Genomic DNA, 13,846 nt, shown 5'->3' with positions numbered 1-13,846 from the left:
CATCTGTAAGTAAAACAGTAATTGTGCCGCCTCTATAGGATTGGAGATTTTCAAACCAGACACAGAAAGTGCTCAGGAGAGTGTCTGGCCATTGTAAGCACTCTGGAAGTATTAGCTATTGTCCTGTTACTAGAATTGTTTTCTGTGTTCAGCTGCCCAGGGGAGGCTGCAGTGAAGTGAGAGGGCCAAACAAGTGATGGACTGCTGAGCTCCCAGCCCTTCTCTTCCATGGGCAGTCTTCACAAGCAGAAGACCAGAGGCACCTTTGAGGTGGGGTTACATGTGACCATGTTCAAGACCCATGGAAGCCTCCGACTCGGGGCCCAAGCTTCAATCCATGCCCTGGCCATTTGTCAGGCCCAGTCTGTTCTCTGCCTTGGTGTCTAGGGCCTGCAAGAGACAGCAGATGGATTTCTTAAAATGGGACAAACTGTAGGGGAAGTCAGACAGACAGCGTGGAGGCCTGGAGTACAAAGGGAGAGATTGGATGTGGCTAAGACCTCGGATTGACGGCTGGTTAGTGAAGGAAATCTGGACCCCAAAGGAAAGGCTGGATTTGGGATCCAACCGGGGCAAGTTGAGTTGAGCATCACAGGGAGTAGAAGTCTGGGATATGGATCTAGGACCCTCATAGGAGACATTGGCAAATAATGGGTTGCATACCTGGGCTCTAGTCAATTGTCAGGAGTTTGGCATAGGCTTCTGGAAGAAATGGAAGCCGCTAATCTCAAAAAAGCAGAAGACAACTTCTTTCTTCCCATATTCCTTCCTTTTCACCTTTCTCTTTCCCACATGTTGAGGAGAATCTTAAGGCAGAATTCATAGTTTGAATTGGTTACACTTTTCTTCTTCTGGTACTAGGGATTAAACTCAGGGCTTTATATTTACTAGAGTGGCAGGCATTCGGCCACTTGAACCATTCACACAGTCTTTTTGCTTGTAGTATTTTCCATATAAAGTCTTGCATTTTTGCCCTTATAGACAGTGAACCTTCATCCTTCTACCTAAGGCCTCCTGTACAGCTAGGGCCACAGATGCCTGCCACCATGCCTGGCTGATTGATCAAGATGAGGTCTTGTTATCTTTTTGTGTCCATGCTGGCCTCACTCAAACTGTGATCTTCCTTGAGCTCTGCCTAATTGGCATTATAGATGTTAATTGCCATGCCTGGCCTGGCTACCCTTTCTACTACAGTCCTCCAGTCACTTTCAGGCTTCTACATTTTGTCATTTTTTGTTAGCATAATCAGGACAGCGTAATTGTTAAAAATCTCAAAGCTGTCTTAAAGGGAAATTGTTGCTTTCTCCAGTGGAGCCCTGTGTCAAGGTGGTTGGGGCAGGAGGCTGTAGAGTTGCTTCTATCCTTACTTCTTTCTTCTCTCTGCCGCTTTCCTATCAGGCTGTCCTTGACCCCTCTGGGGAAAAAAAAACAAGAGGGGGAGAGAGGAAAGAGAGAGAAGAGCCTGACTTGACTGAGTTCTCTCAAGCTTGAGGGATATTCCATGCTAACTCAAGGACCCTTCTTGAGAAAATTCCTGTTGAAGATGGTCCCAGGCTAGTCTCTTTCTGGGTTCGTTTGATTCACGGGGAGCTTGGCCCCAACTGCAGACTGCTCTGTTGCCAGAGTATAGCAGTCTGATCTCTCTCTTTCTTCTTTACCAAGCAACAGCTGAGCCTTCACTTTTTGCTCTAGGTAAAAAACAAACCCCAAAACATTTCCTAGGCACACAAATCAAGCTCTCCAGAGGTCCTCAAAGTTCCCTCGCTGTGGTCAGGGGACACATGGAGCACTGACAGCTGTCTCCAAACAAATCATCCCAGTTCTTAACCCTCTAACTTTTCTGACCCTTTGTGATGTGTGATGACCTGAAGCTCTCAAAACTGGTTTGGGCCAACCCTTTACTTGCATAGTCCTGCTTAGGTGGGCAAGTCTGCCACCTGTCTCCCTTCTAGACTGGAAGCTCCTCAGACCAAGGATCATCTGGTTTTCTATGGCATTCTCAGATCCCGAACTGCACTTGCCATTTAGTTGCTGAATAACTCTGGCAGGCAGACTAATGGCCCATGAAATTTCATGACCTCGATAAGATTGGAGATTTTCAAACTAGACACAACAAGTGCTCAGGACAGTGTCTGGCCATCTTAAGCACTCTGGAAGCATTAGCTATTGTCCTGTTACTATCGTTGTTGTCTTGTTCAGCTGCCTAGTCTAGACCAGGTGAGGCTGCAGTGAGTGAGAGGGCTGAAGGAGCCAGAGGCAGAGACCTAATCCCCAGAACCTATGAAAAAGTTAGGTTCTGACTCATCTGCTGACCTTGAAAGGGAGGTGTTGGTGGTATTATCCTGGGTTTTCTGATATAATCACAGAAGTAGAAGAAGGAGACAGAAGATCAGAGTCAGAGAAATTTTGAAAATGTCCTAATGTTAGCTTTGGTAATGGGAAGTGGCCACAAGCCAAGGGAATGCAGCCTCTAGAGCTGGAAAATGCAAGCAAATGGGATTATCCCCTACAGCCTACAGAAGGAAACGACCCTGCTGACAGCTCACTCTATTCTAGTGGGATTCCTTAGGACTGATTTGTTCCAGCAGCCACACAGAGAACTAATGTAATCAATGCTTCATATGTGTTGCTTGGATGGTGAGGTTACCTTGAATCAGGCGGCTGTTCAGTGATTATGGAATCCAAGTGAAGGAAAGGTCACAGCAAGAGGACTATGAAATGCTGGATGTTCTCTTTGCTCATCCTGTAGTGACAGGGTATTCAAGCCAGCTGTACTTTAGGTGTTTCCCCTAGACAGTGCTCATAGACAGTTAACAGTGCCCATTCCTGGCTTACAAACTCTCTCTTCTCCTCCCAATTTTCTGCAGACCACTCCCTTCTGAAGTTTTATAACTTTTCCAAAGAATAAAGGTAATACAAACTTGGCTCATGCCTATAGTTTTAGCTACACAAGAGGCTGAGATCTGAGGATCACAGTTTGAAGGCAGCTCAAGTAGCTCAGTCCATGAGACTCTTTTCCCCAATTAACCAGCAAAAAGCAGGAAGTAGAGCTGTGGCTAAAGTAATAGAGTACAAGAATTGAGTGAAAAATCTAAGGGACAGTGCCCAGGTCCCAAGTTCCAACCCCAGAACTCTCCACTATTCACACAAAAGCAATACATGCACCTGCTGGTTATTTTCTCCTTACAAAGCTCTATGAATATTTTAACATGACACTGGAAATCTCCTTTCATTTAACCCTGTACTTCTAATCTTCAGAGGCAAAATAACTGGTATATTCTTTTTTATGACTGGTATATTTCTATGGTTCCTTTCAAAATGTTTCCTACAACACATGAAGAAATGCTCAACCTCCCTAGCCATAAAAGAAATGCAAATCAAAACATTGAGATACCACCTCACTCCAGTTAGAATGGCTAAAATCAAGAACTCTAATAACAACAGATGCTGGAGGGGATGTGGCCAAAAGGAAACCCTACTGCATTGTTGGTGGGAGTGTAAACTTAGTCAACCACTTTGGAAAGCAGTATAGAGGTTCCTCAAAAGACTCCACATAGAGCTCCCCTATGACCCAGCAATCCCACTTTTGGGCATTTACCCAAATGTTCACAACCAAGACCACACTAAAGCTACCAGCACGACTATGTTTATTGCAGCATTATTTACTATAGCTAAGATATGGAACCAACCCAGATGCCCCTCAGTAGATGAATGGATCAAGAAAATGTGGTATATATACACAATGGAATGCTATGCCTCCATCAGAAAGAATGACATTGCCCCATTTGTTAGGAAATGAAAAGGCGTGGAAAAAATTATATTAAGTGAAGTAAGCCAGGCCCAAAGAAACATAGGTCCCATGGTTTCCCTTATTTGCAATATCTATTATATGTCTGAGTCAAGCAGAAAAGGTCAGATAAGTTGATGTTAGGGAAATGAACCCTAAGATATGTATTCAAATTTTTTTCTTTCATGCTATTGTTTCTAACACATTTATAAGATTATTTCTTTGTTGCTTTGTATGTCCCTCCCCCACAGTATAACCCCTGCTTTCACTGTATTTGATGTCGGTATAATTTGTGGAGGGGAAGGGGAAAAACAAATGATTTAACTAGGGATACAGGTGGACCCATTGCAACAATGAGATGTACAAGTCGTTATGTCGAAAACGAACTTTATAACTTTGGTACGGGGGGTGCGGGTGGGGGGAGGGAAGGGAGGATTGAGTAGGGGGGCAGGGAGAGGATGGAAGGGATGGGAAGGAGAAACAAAGGAGGAGGCTACAGTGCTTGATAAGAAATGTACTCATTATCTTGCCCATGTAATTGTAACCCCTCTGTACAGTATTTTCACAATAAAAAAATGCTTCCTACACATCTAACAGCACACAGTTCTATATTAACTTTTACACACACACACATACACACACAAACACATACACACACACACACAAAGAGCCATTCTGCAGAAACATTCTGCAGGTATAGTTCTACAATACTTTTGGTCATGTGACAATGAACCCTGGCTGTCTTCTCCTATTAGCACCTGTACTTTGTCCTTTTTAAATTGTTGTATAATAGTTCACTGTAACCTATTGCTTATATAACCACTGCAATAGTGGTGTTTAGAGGGCTTAGTGTACAATCTAATAAACTCTTTAGTGCTTAGTTTAACAGGTATTTTACAACTTCTAAAGATCCTGAGTACTCATTTTTGGACTTTCTACCCCATCTCACATAAAACATTTAAATACACCCACATTTCACATCAAAGATAAATTTTGCTGTAAAAATTGAAAGGATTTTTTTTTTACAATTTTGCTTTTGAAATAATTTGGCTCTAGGTAACTTATTTAATTTATGATTGACTACAATTTTTCAGTAATCATCTTTCAAACATGGGAATTCTCTCAAAGAGAGACACTTTAACCAGCAAATCGTTGTGAAGTGTACTAAATTTGTGGACACTAAATTTAACAACTAATGAATGTGACAGAATGCTACACTTTGTAGACAGTTAACTAAACACTTAAAGTAAATTTGGATTTTGTTGCTTTCTCTCCTCTTTCTCTCTCTCCCCACCTCTCTTTCTCTCTCTCTTGTATCTTGAAGTCAATAGTTTTTTTTTTCAGCTCTAACATTTTTTTCTTAAGGCTTTGTAATCCCTAGAGACAATGACTAGAGTACCCGAAAGGCGAGAAGTCCCTTGCTGGGCTCCTGGGCTCTCTTGCGGTAGATGATTGGGCGAGGGAGAGTTCCCTGGCCTTGGCAGGAGGCTCACCAGGGTACCAGGATGGGTATTTCCCAAGGCAATTGGAGGAACAGACCAGGTGAGACCCTGAAGAGGACCCAGAGTCACAGCCAAGGAGGATCTTTCTTGAAGCCCAGGAGTGGGGTGCCCCCGAATGCTTCACTGCATATTCCAAGACCATCTCTCAGGGGTGTTGTTTTGTTTGGTGGTGTGCAGAGGGCCTCCCTTGTTTATCTCTCTAAGGGAAGCCATGTCTGAAAGGTTTGGTGCTCTTGAGAACTCCACCCCCTTGCTCAGCTGACTGTAAAATCAGAGCAGGCAAGAGGCTGGTGCAGAGCTCACTCTGGGGTGTCACCACCAGGAGGTAAATTTTCCTCATCTGCATTGTTACATGTGAAATGTCGGGCTGATCAGAGCTGCAAGTGCTCAGGAGGGAAAGGCGATGTAATGACAGAGACAATTTAGCATCTCATTTAATTTCTTTAGCAGAAAGAAATTAACATTTTTGAAAAGATTGACTTTCGCCATGGAAATTCCTTTGTAATGTAAGCACTTGCTCGGTGATGGGCTATTATAAATGCTTATGATCATGAGGATGAGATTTCTATAGCATTGGATGCTTTTATTACTTTGAATGAAATCACCGTGAGGACAATTTCAGATCCCACAAGCATCTCTTAGCTTTAAGAAGTCTCCGTGGATCAGAACACAATTGTTTCTGTAGCTCAGTGACACAGACCGTCAAAAAGCTTGGGGCAGAGTCCTCAGATAGAGGCTGGGATTGGAGGCTGGAGAGAACTGAGGATGGTCTAGGGCCAAGGAAATGCGATGATGAGGCCAGAAAAAGAGGCCTCATCTTGGACTCTTGGGCCATCCCACCTGGGATAGGATGGAACTCCCCATCTGAGGCCCACACAGTATTCCCCAAGTGTAGTTCTTACGGAACAGACTGTTGTACTCTCAATTATTATTTGATTATTCTTGGCAGCCTCCATTATCTGTCCTCTATACTGCCATCTTCTTTCATGGGAGAGACTATTATGGCCCTCAGTGTCTATTATATTGTTTCTTCTCAGTAAAAGCACTCCAACTATTAGTAGCTATTACCATCCAATGAAAAGACTGCTTTTCCCAGCTTCCCTCATAGCAATGAATAGCTGTAAAAGTTAAGTTCTGATAAGAAGATGGATGCCCAAATGTTGTGTAAGACATTGGAGATACCGCCTTTAAATGATGAAGATACCCTCTCCCCCCACTTTTTTTCCCTTTCCCTATCTCCCTGCTTCACCCAGAATGCAGCTGATGTGATTGCTGGAGCTCCGGCAGCCATCTTGGACTGCAAGATGACCTTGGCAATGGAAGTCATGTGGTCTTTCTCCCCTTGTGACATCCTGGAGACACTATCCCAACTTTTAAAAGCCATTTTCATTTTTGGAGTCTGTTTGTTAAATATAGTTGATCACTATGCCAAGATACCCCTGTTGCTGAAAGTCCTGCTTCAGAAGCTTCTAGAAATCACATGGCACCAGCTCTCTGGAGTTTTCCTCACTCTCCATGAAAAGTCCTTTCTTCCTGTTCCTGTACAGGAGTTCTTGGAAACTAAGGGGACACTGAATAATAGATATGGCACTCTGCTAGGACCTCTCCATTCCCAAAGCTTCCCAAATACTATGCCCTTTTCATACACCTCCACCCATTCTTTCCTCAGAGTGACACACCTCACTGAAGGCTCCTTAACTTTCTGTCCAAATAGATCCCTGGTGAGCCAGCTCCAATCCTGTCCCTGATAGGCCCTAGACTTCCACTGCACGCTCACCTCTGTGTAATCCATAACAGTCTCTGATTCCTAGTCACCAGTCAAGGGATGCCTTGTTGAAAAGCCTGAGAGAGGGCTAGACGGCTGGTAGACAGGCCAGTCTTTTCACCAGCTGGGATTTCCAGGCACAGAATCCCTGTGTGTTAGTGCAGAATGTGGCCGTGTGTGGGGTGCTCTCAGTCCTCCATACTCTTTGGTTGTGACTGTGGTCATTATTTCTTTGACATGTGGCTCCTCCTTGTCCCACCACCTTCGTGAGAGGAATACACTCTTCCACCCTCACTTGCGTCAACCAGACATAGAATGTGGGTCTCAAGGTCCACATTTGAGATCAGGTATCTGGAGAGGCACAGATCATTCCTTCTCATCCTTCTGGGTGCATCCGGCCTACAATGGCAGCAGAACGAAACATGTAGAGTTGTTTCTCCTATTGACTTGGAGATGTGCTGTCTGAATCAGAAGGACCTATAGGTCCCCAGTGGAATGGACCTAGAGTTGGGGACATGAATGCTCATGGTTTTAAGTTACTAAGTTACTGTCCCTGATAGGCCCTAGACTTCCACTGAGGTGTTTTGAGGTTAGCATTATCTGTAAAAACAAAAAGCAAAAAAAAACAAAACATTTCCTCATAGCATCTCCGAGACTTGGGGCAGAAAGAGACTCGGAAATCCAGTAGGTAATAAATTTGGACTAATGGATGTGAGTGGATGGGGCTCCAGCCCCTCTTTTGGTATCCTGTGACTCCTGATTTTTCTTTCCTGAAGGAAAAGAAGTGTGAGCCCCAAGACCTGCATGGAGGAGAGCTTCTTCCATCTGATTTGTTGACGAATCCATCTAAGACCCACCGTCATCATATTCTCACTAGTGGTAGATTCTTTACAATGCAACCCCCCCCCCCCCACCAGTAGAAGGCCAGGGCTGTCTTCCCAGCTGTTTTTCATTGCACATTATCAGATCATTCCAGTCTCATGGTAGCATCCTCTATGCCTCTCTCTTGGTGAGAGTGTGTCCGTTTCCTAATGTCCAAAACCTTCTGCAAGCTAATCCCTGCTAGGTTCTTCAAGTCCCACCACTCCTCAGTTCCCAGAAGGTTCCATGCTCTGCTTTTCCCTGTCTGCACACCATGGACAAAACGGGCATCACTTTTCCCACCCCTTCTCCTCTACCTCCCAGTTGAATCAGCCATGTGCCTTGGTCCTGTCTGTGATCATTAGCTATCTCTTTCTATTTCTTCATGGCTTGGATGTCCTTCTTCTCCTTCCTGGTGTGTGACTGGCTCAAGGTGACAGTGACATGATTGATGAAAAGATACCAACAGCCACCAAGAGAAGAAAATGAGCTCTTTTAATAAAAAGCAAAAGGACCCAGCTACATGCAGACAGCCTCCCAAGACAAAAATGTGTCAGCAGGCCGGTTTAAGGAGGGTGTTAATTAGGATAGAATTTAGCTACTGTAATAGAGACACCCAAAAATTCCTCCTGCATCCTCCAGAAACCAGCTCAAGCCTTACCTCCTTGATCCTTCCTTGTTCTTCCATGACCAAGGTCCCACTTGGAAGACTGTCATCTAGGCTCCTAAAGGGCCCACACAACATACCACCTTGTCCAGGTTCAAGAGCCATCCTGGGAGCATAGACAGTGGGGAGCAGATAACTTGCCATGTGATTCTTTTATTTCCTAGTACACAATACCTGATCTCTTGCTGGTTTTTAGCACCTTCTTGATGAGCATCGGGTTGCTTGAGTTGGACACAGAAACAGTAGCAGTGCATGCACGCGTGCGCGCTCACACACACACACACACACACACTCACCTGGTTGAGGTATGCCATTGGCTGTCTGGTGCTTGCCATAGGTTTAGAATTGCACCTCTAAGCATCTCCCTGTCTCTAGGCTCATGCCATCAGGCAGCTAAAGCAACTTTTGGCAGTAGAGCTAGCCAAGAATCTCCCGAGAGCCCTTGGTCTAAGGCTAAAGTCTGGGCCCTCCTGTGTGTTTCACAAGGATGGCTGCCATATTTAGCAAATGAAAGCAGAGGATACTCAGTTAAATTTGAAAGTGTTTGTAATGATCAGGTAATTCTTCTAACATAAATATATCCCCACGCAGTGTGTGGGACATACTCATGGAAAAACTAAGCGTGGTTTAACTGAAATTCAAACTAGGTTTTTGGAAATTTTTTTTGCACTTCCTATTTGTTTTTAGTCATTTTTTATTATTCTTTAAATAGTTGTACAAAGGGTCTGCCATCAACAAAGCAGTTTATGAATACAGTTCATCTTGATCAGTGGCATCCCCTTCCACATTCTCACCCATCCCTCCCAACCCACCCCTTCCTTTCCCTTTTCTTAATTTTGTAGGATATGCATTGATTTTTTTTGCCATTTAACAAAACAGTTTATGTGTACAATGCATCTTGATTTGTGCTGCCCCTTTCAACATTTTCATCCCCGCTCAACCCATCCCTTCTCTTATTTTTGTGGTATATACAATGAATTCTTGATAAAAATATGGAACACTTCACAAATTTGTGCATCATCCTTGTGCAGGGCTAAGCTAAACTCAGTATTGTTCTTTTTAATATATGTGTTGCCAAAGTGAGCACTGGATTTTTTTAAAAATATCTTTTGTGCATCAAACAATCATGAGCTTTTATTAATTGTCCTATATTAATTGTATTATTCAGACATAGAAGAATGAAATCATGTCATTTGCAGGAAAATGGATAGAACTGGAGATCTCCCCTGTAAGTAAAACAAGCCCGACTCAGAAAGACAAATGATCACACGTTGCTTTCATCAGGAGAAGGTCAATGTTTTACAAAAACATGGAGGTATTTTGAATTTTACCTATTCCCAAAGACCTTTACCTCTGCCCTGCTTTCCTTCACAGTCCCTCTGTCAGCATGCCTCTGCCCTGTCCTTCTCCTCCCTGCAGACTTTGTCATGGGGCTTCTGAGAGGGTTGAATGAGCTGACCCAGGGACAGTGTTGAGCACAGTCATACAGGGAGACATTAAAGGTGAGATGCACTGGTATTGTTCCTGCTGACCCTTACTGCCCCATGTTGCAATCTGAGTCCATTGTAACTGAAGGCTTGTTTGGCAGGGTGGTGTCTGGTACTAGGCAAGTAACTTCCCTGAATCCCAATGTCCTTATCAGATGGTGGTGACAGTAAGGTGCAGCTGGGCAGAACTGGGAGAGAATTATCTACATGTACTTCCTGTGCTTGCCAGAGGGTACTGTGCGGAGCTGGAGCTCAGCAGGTGTGACTTTTCTTCCTTCTCACCTCCCAGTGTGGGTAACTAGCTCCTTTAGAGGCAATAAGAAAAGTTCAGCAGCACGTGACCAGGGTACCTGGTCAGTGTGCATAAAGAAATCTATGTCAGTTTCAGAGCAGAGTCAAGAAGCTCCACACTTTAAAAGATGAGAAGGGAAAAATGTAGAAGCAAGTAAGGCCACGTCTAGAGACTTGAGAGAGAGAGGGGAAAAAATGAGGGGGGGCTGGAAGCAGCGGATCAATCATCAAGGTGAGAACTTAAAAGACGATTGATTTCCCCACCTTGATGTCCGCCTTTCAAGGGCCTTGTTGGGTTTCTCCTGGGAAATCAAACTTTGAGGCTTGTCTGCCATCAGCAGTCATCTCCTCTGAGCTGTTTCCAGAGCTCTGAGCAGGTAGCAAGTACTTGTGTCCTTGGAGATCAGCAGTGTGACCTTCGGACCACCCCTTGCCCTTTCCCCCTGTGGCCCAGAGGGTGACCAGAGTGCTAGAGGAGTCACACCCAACTCCAACCCAGCCTTGCTGTGTGTGGGTTTAGTTGAGCCAATTCACAGGCCTGCTCAATAATAGTCCAAGATGAAACCAGGAGAGGGCATCAAAGATCAGGTGGATGGGTTCCGGATGAGCCAGATGACCAGAATAAGATCTGTTCGGAGGACATTTCCTGTTAGAACAGGAGACACAATGTTTTCCAGCACAGAGCTTAAGACTAAGCAAGGAAAGAGCGGTGGTCCAGGAACAGAGTGAGGGGGAGCTGAGCAGGTGGGACCGCTCACAGTGTCTGCTGGGTCTGGATTACCTATGTGGGAAAATGTGGTTGAAAGGGCTGGGGTCAAGGTCAAGCACTGTAACTCTAACACAGGGCAATGGATAGAAAGTCTCATCATGTAGGACTTAACGAATAGGCTGGGACGGACAGGGAATATAAATCAGGCAAAGGGCAAAAAAATCAAATTGAAATTTCTTTCCCCTATCAAGCACATCATTGCCTTGTTCTTCCATTTTGTACCAATCCCTGTTTCTTATCCCAGGGCTGGGAGGCTGGGGGGAGTAAATCTCCTGACAAGGGATCTGCCTTGTAACCCTGGGGTCTAGTCAGATTCAACCGTCAGTCTACAGAATGACTGGGTCATGATGCTCACAGGACTCCCTTTGATTTAATTCATGTGAGTCTATCTCCCTTTTCCATCCCTTATTATAGATATTCATAATGTATGTACAGAAACCCTTGAGTGGGTCTGTATCTTTGGAAAAATAAAGATTGTTCTAATCTACATAAGGAAGGCTGGGTGCAGACCATGTGGACACCTGGGCATGTTTCTTGTCTTTCTTACTGACAGTCCATGCTGTTGTGGGGACACCCAGTTTCCTGGCCTCCTCTGCCTCGTGGGGTCACCTCGACCACCTTGCACAAATCATGTGGTAGCCTGTCTGTTCTGGTGCATGCCCTCACGGAAAGGTGGACCCATTTCTGGGAGGGATTGGAGGGTTCTCGAGACACTTCTTTGGCTGGCTTTGCGGTGTGACTGTTTCGTTGCAATATAAATGTCACAGCCCACAACCCATCAGTCCAGACCTCAGCACCATTGGATCCCTGGAGCCCCACCCCCAGCCACTCCCATCTTGGGCACTCCCTAATTCAAGAAAGGTAAAGGTTTCTAAAATCCATCTAACCCACCTCCACATTTTACAGACTAGGACATTAGGGCCCAGAGAAAGTGGCACAAATTCACAGAGCTTAACTGGCTTCAGTAGGTGAGCCTGAATTTCTTGATGATGATGATAATGATGATGATGATGATGATGATGATGATGATGATGATGATGATGATGACGACGACTTGTGCTGGTACTGAGGCTTGAACTCGGGGCCTCACACTCTTGCTTGGCTTCTTCACTGATGTTTGGTACTCTACCACATAAGCCACAGCTCTACCTCATTTTTTAAGCTCATGGGTTGTTAATTGGAGAAAAGATTCATGTGGACTTTTCCACACAATGGGCTTTGTGTGGTGAGCCTCAGATCTCAGCTTCTTGAGTAGCAAGGATTACAGGTGTGTGCCACCAGCCCAGGGCCTAAGCTTGAGTCGCTTGAAAAATCAAGTCTTTTCACTCTAATCTGAGGTCAGAGTTTTCTTCCATTTTATAGAAATGGGAAAGAGAGATTCAGAGATAGGAAGTAATAAATATTGGGCTACAACAAATGATGAGAAGAAGGGGATTTATTATTACTCTTTTGTTCCTGAAATTGCCTTCCTCCTGAACATGGATTCTACCGATAGAGTCAGTGAAGGGGTTGGAGGTACAGCTCAGTAGTAGAGTGTTTGCCAAGCATATGCAAGGCCCTGAGTTTTATCTTGCCACATTGAGAGGGGGAAAAACATATAGACTTGTTCAAAATTCATTTAACACATAAGTGGACATGTTCAACTGAGACACCCTTGTACAACTATTTAAAGATAGTATTTTAAAAATAAGCCATGGAGCATCCACAATAGAGTAAGAGAGAGCTTGATACTAACAGCAGAGACCATGGGGTTGGGGAGCTGGACTCACCACATCACCACATAGTACAAAGCACCTTGGGCTGGGAGGACCCCTACCCCTGTGGACACACTTGTCTCCCACCACCTCTGAGTTCAGAGGAGTCTCATGAGCTTTTCATCAGCCTGATTTTTCTGAGGCTTCAGCTCTGATGTAGTGCATTTAGAACGAGGGTTGTTTCCGTGTAATTGTCAATTATTCCAATGGATCAAAGTTGTTTTTGGGAAACCCGAGGCTAAATGTTAAGTCAGCTTAAAGCTTATAAAATTGTTTGGGGACAATTATAATGTAAACAAGCTGGCTCTCTAATCCATTGAAAATGAAGCCATTGCATTTTTCATGGGGTTTTCATCTCCTGCATCCCTTCTTCCCTCCCTCCTGTCCTCCAGGACATCACTCCCATACTGAGAGCAAGGACAGAATGATGTTAAAGTGGCATCCCTGGGTTCTGCCAGATTACTCTTCCATCAGGCCATCCTGAGGAGTATTAAGTAAAGAACGGAACTTTCCACTTGGACCTAGGATACTAGATGCCCAAGTTCTGCACCACTAGATGGAATCTCTTTCTAGTTTCTGCAGCAAAAGCCCAGGAAATTAGTCTCCTTCACTGGCTCATTGTTGTCTTGCCTTGTGTGCTCTTGCATAAAGAACAGCCACACCTCACCTGTGCACCTCCATCTTTACCAGCTATGCATTCTACCCTGAAATTACAGGCAAGTTAGTAGATCTAATCTCACCAAGTTTCCAAAACCATCCAATGGATGGTTTCTTCTGCCTGACCTCTTCCTCTTCCTTCCCTTCTTTCCTCCTCTGTCACTGCTACCACCCCCTTTTCCTTCTCTTCCCTCCTCCTCCTTCTTTCTTTGTCTTTCTCCTCTACCACCTCTTTTCAAGCTATGTCACAGCAAAGACCCATTAGAGGAATCAGAGATTCTCTCTCATTCAGCTTTGGGTCTTTCT

At 44.5% G+C, this 13,846-nt stretch overlaps 1 pseudogene; it reads right to left on the bottom strand.

Moving 5' to 3' along the window:
* Positions 1–9,568: 9,568 nt before the first annotated feature.
* Positions 9,569–9,669, bottom strand: LOC122113182 (annotated as a pseudogene).
* Between the last annotated feature and the right edge of the window lie 4,177 nt (positions 9,670–13,846).

The sequence above is a fragment of the Dipodomys spectabilis genome, unplaced genomic scaffold, assembly GCF_019054845.1.
Source record: "Dipodomys spectabilis isolate Male_0828 unplaced genomic scaffold, ASM1905484v1 ptg000002l, whole genome shotgun sequence".
In the NCBI taxonomy this organism is placed as follows: Eukaryota; Metazoa; Chordata; class Mammalia; order Rodentia; family Heteromyidae; genus Dipodomys; species Dipodomys spectabilis.
Note: the sequence above shows the minus strand (reverse complement) of the source record. Positions and strands in the feature narration are given on the sequence as shown.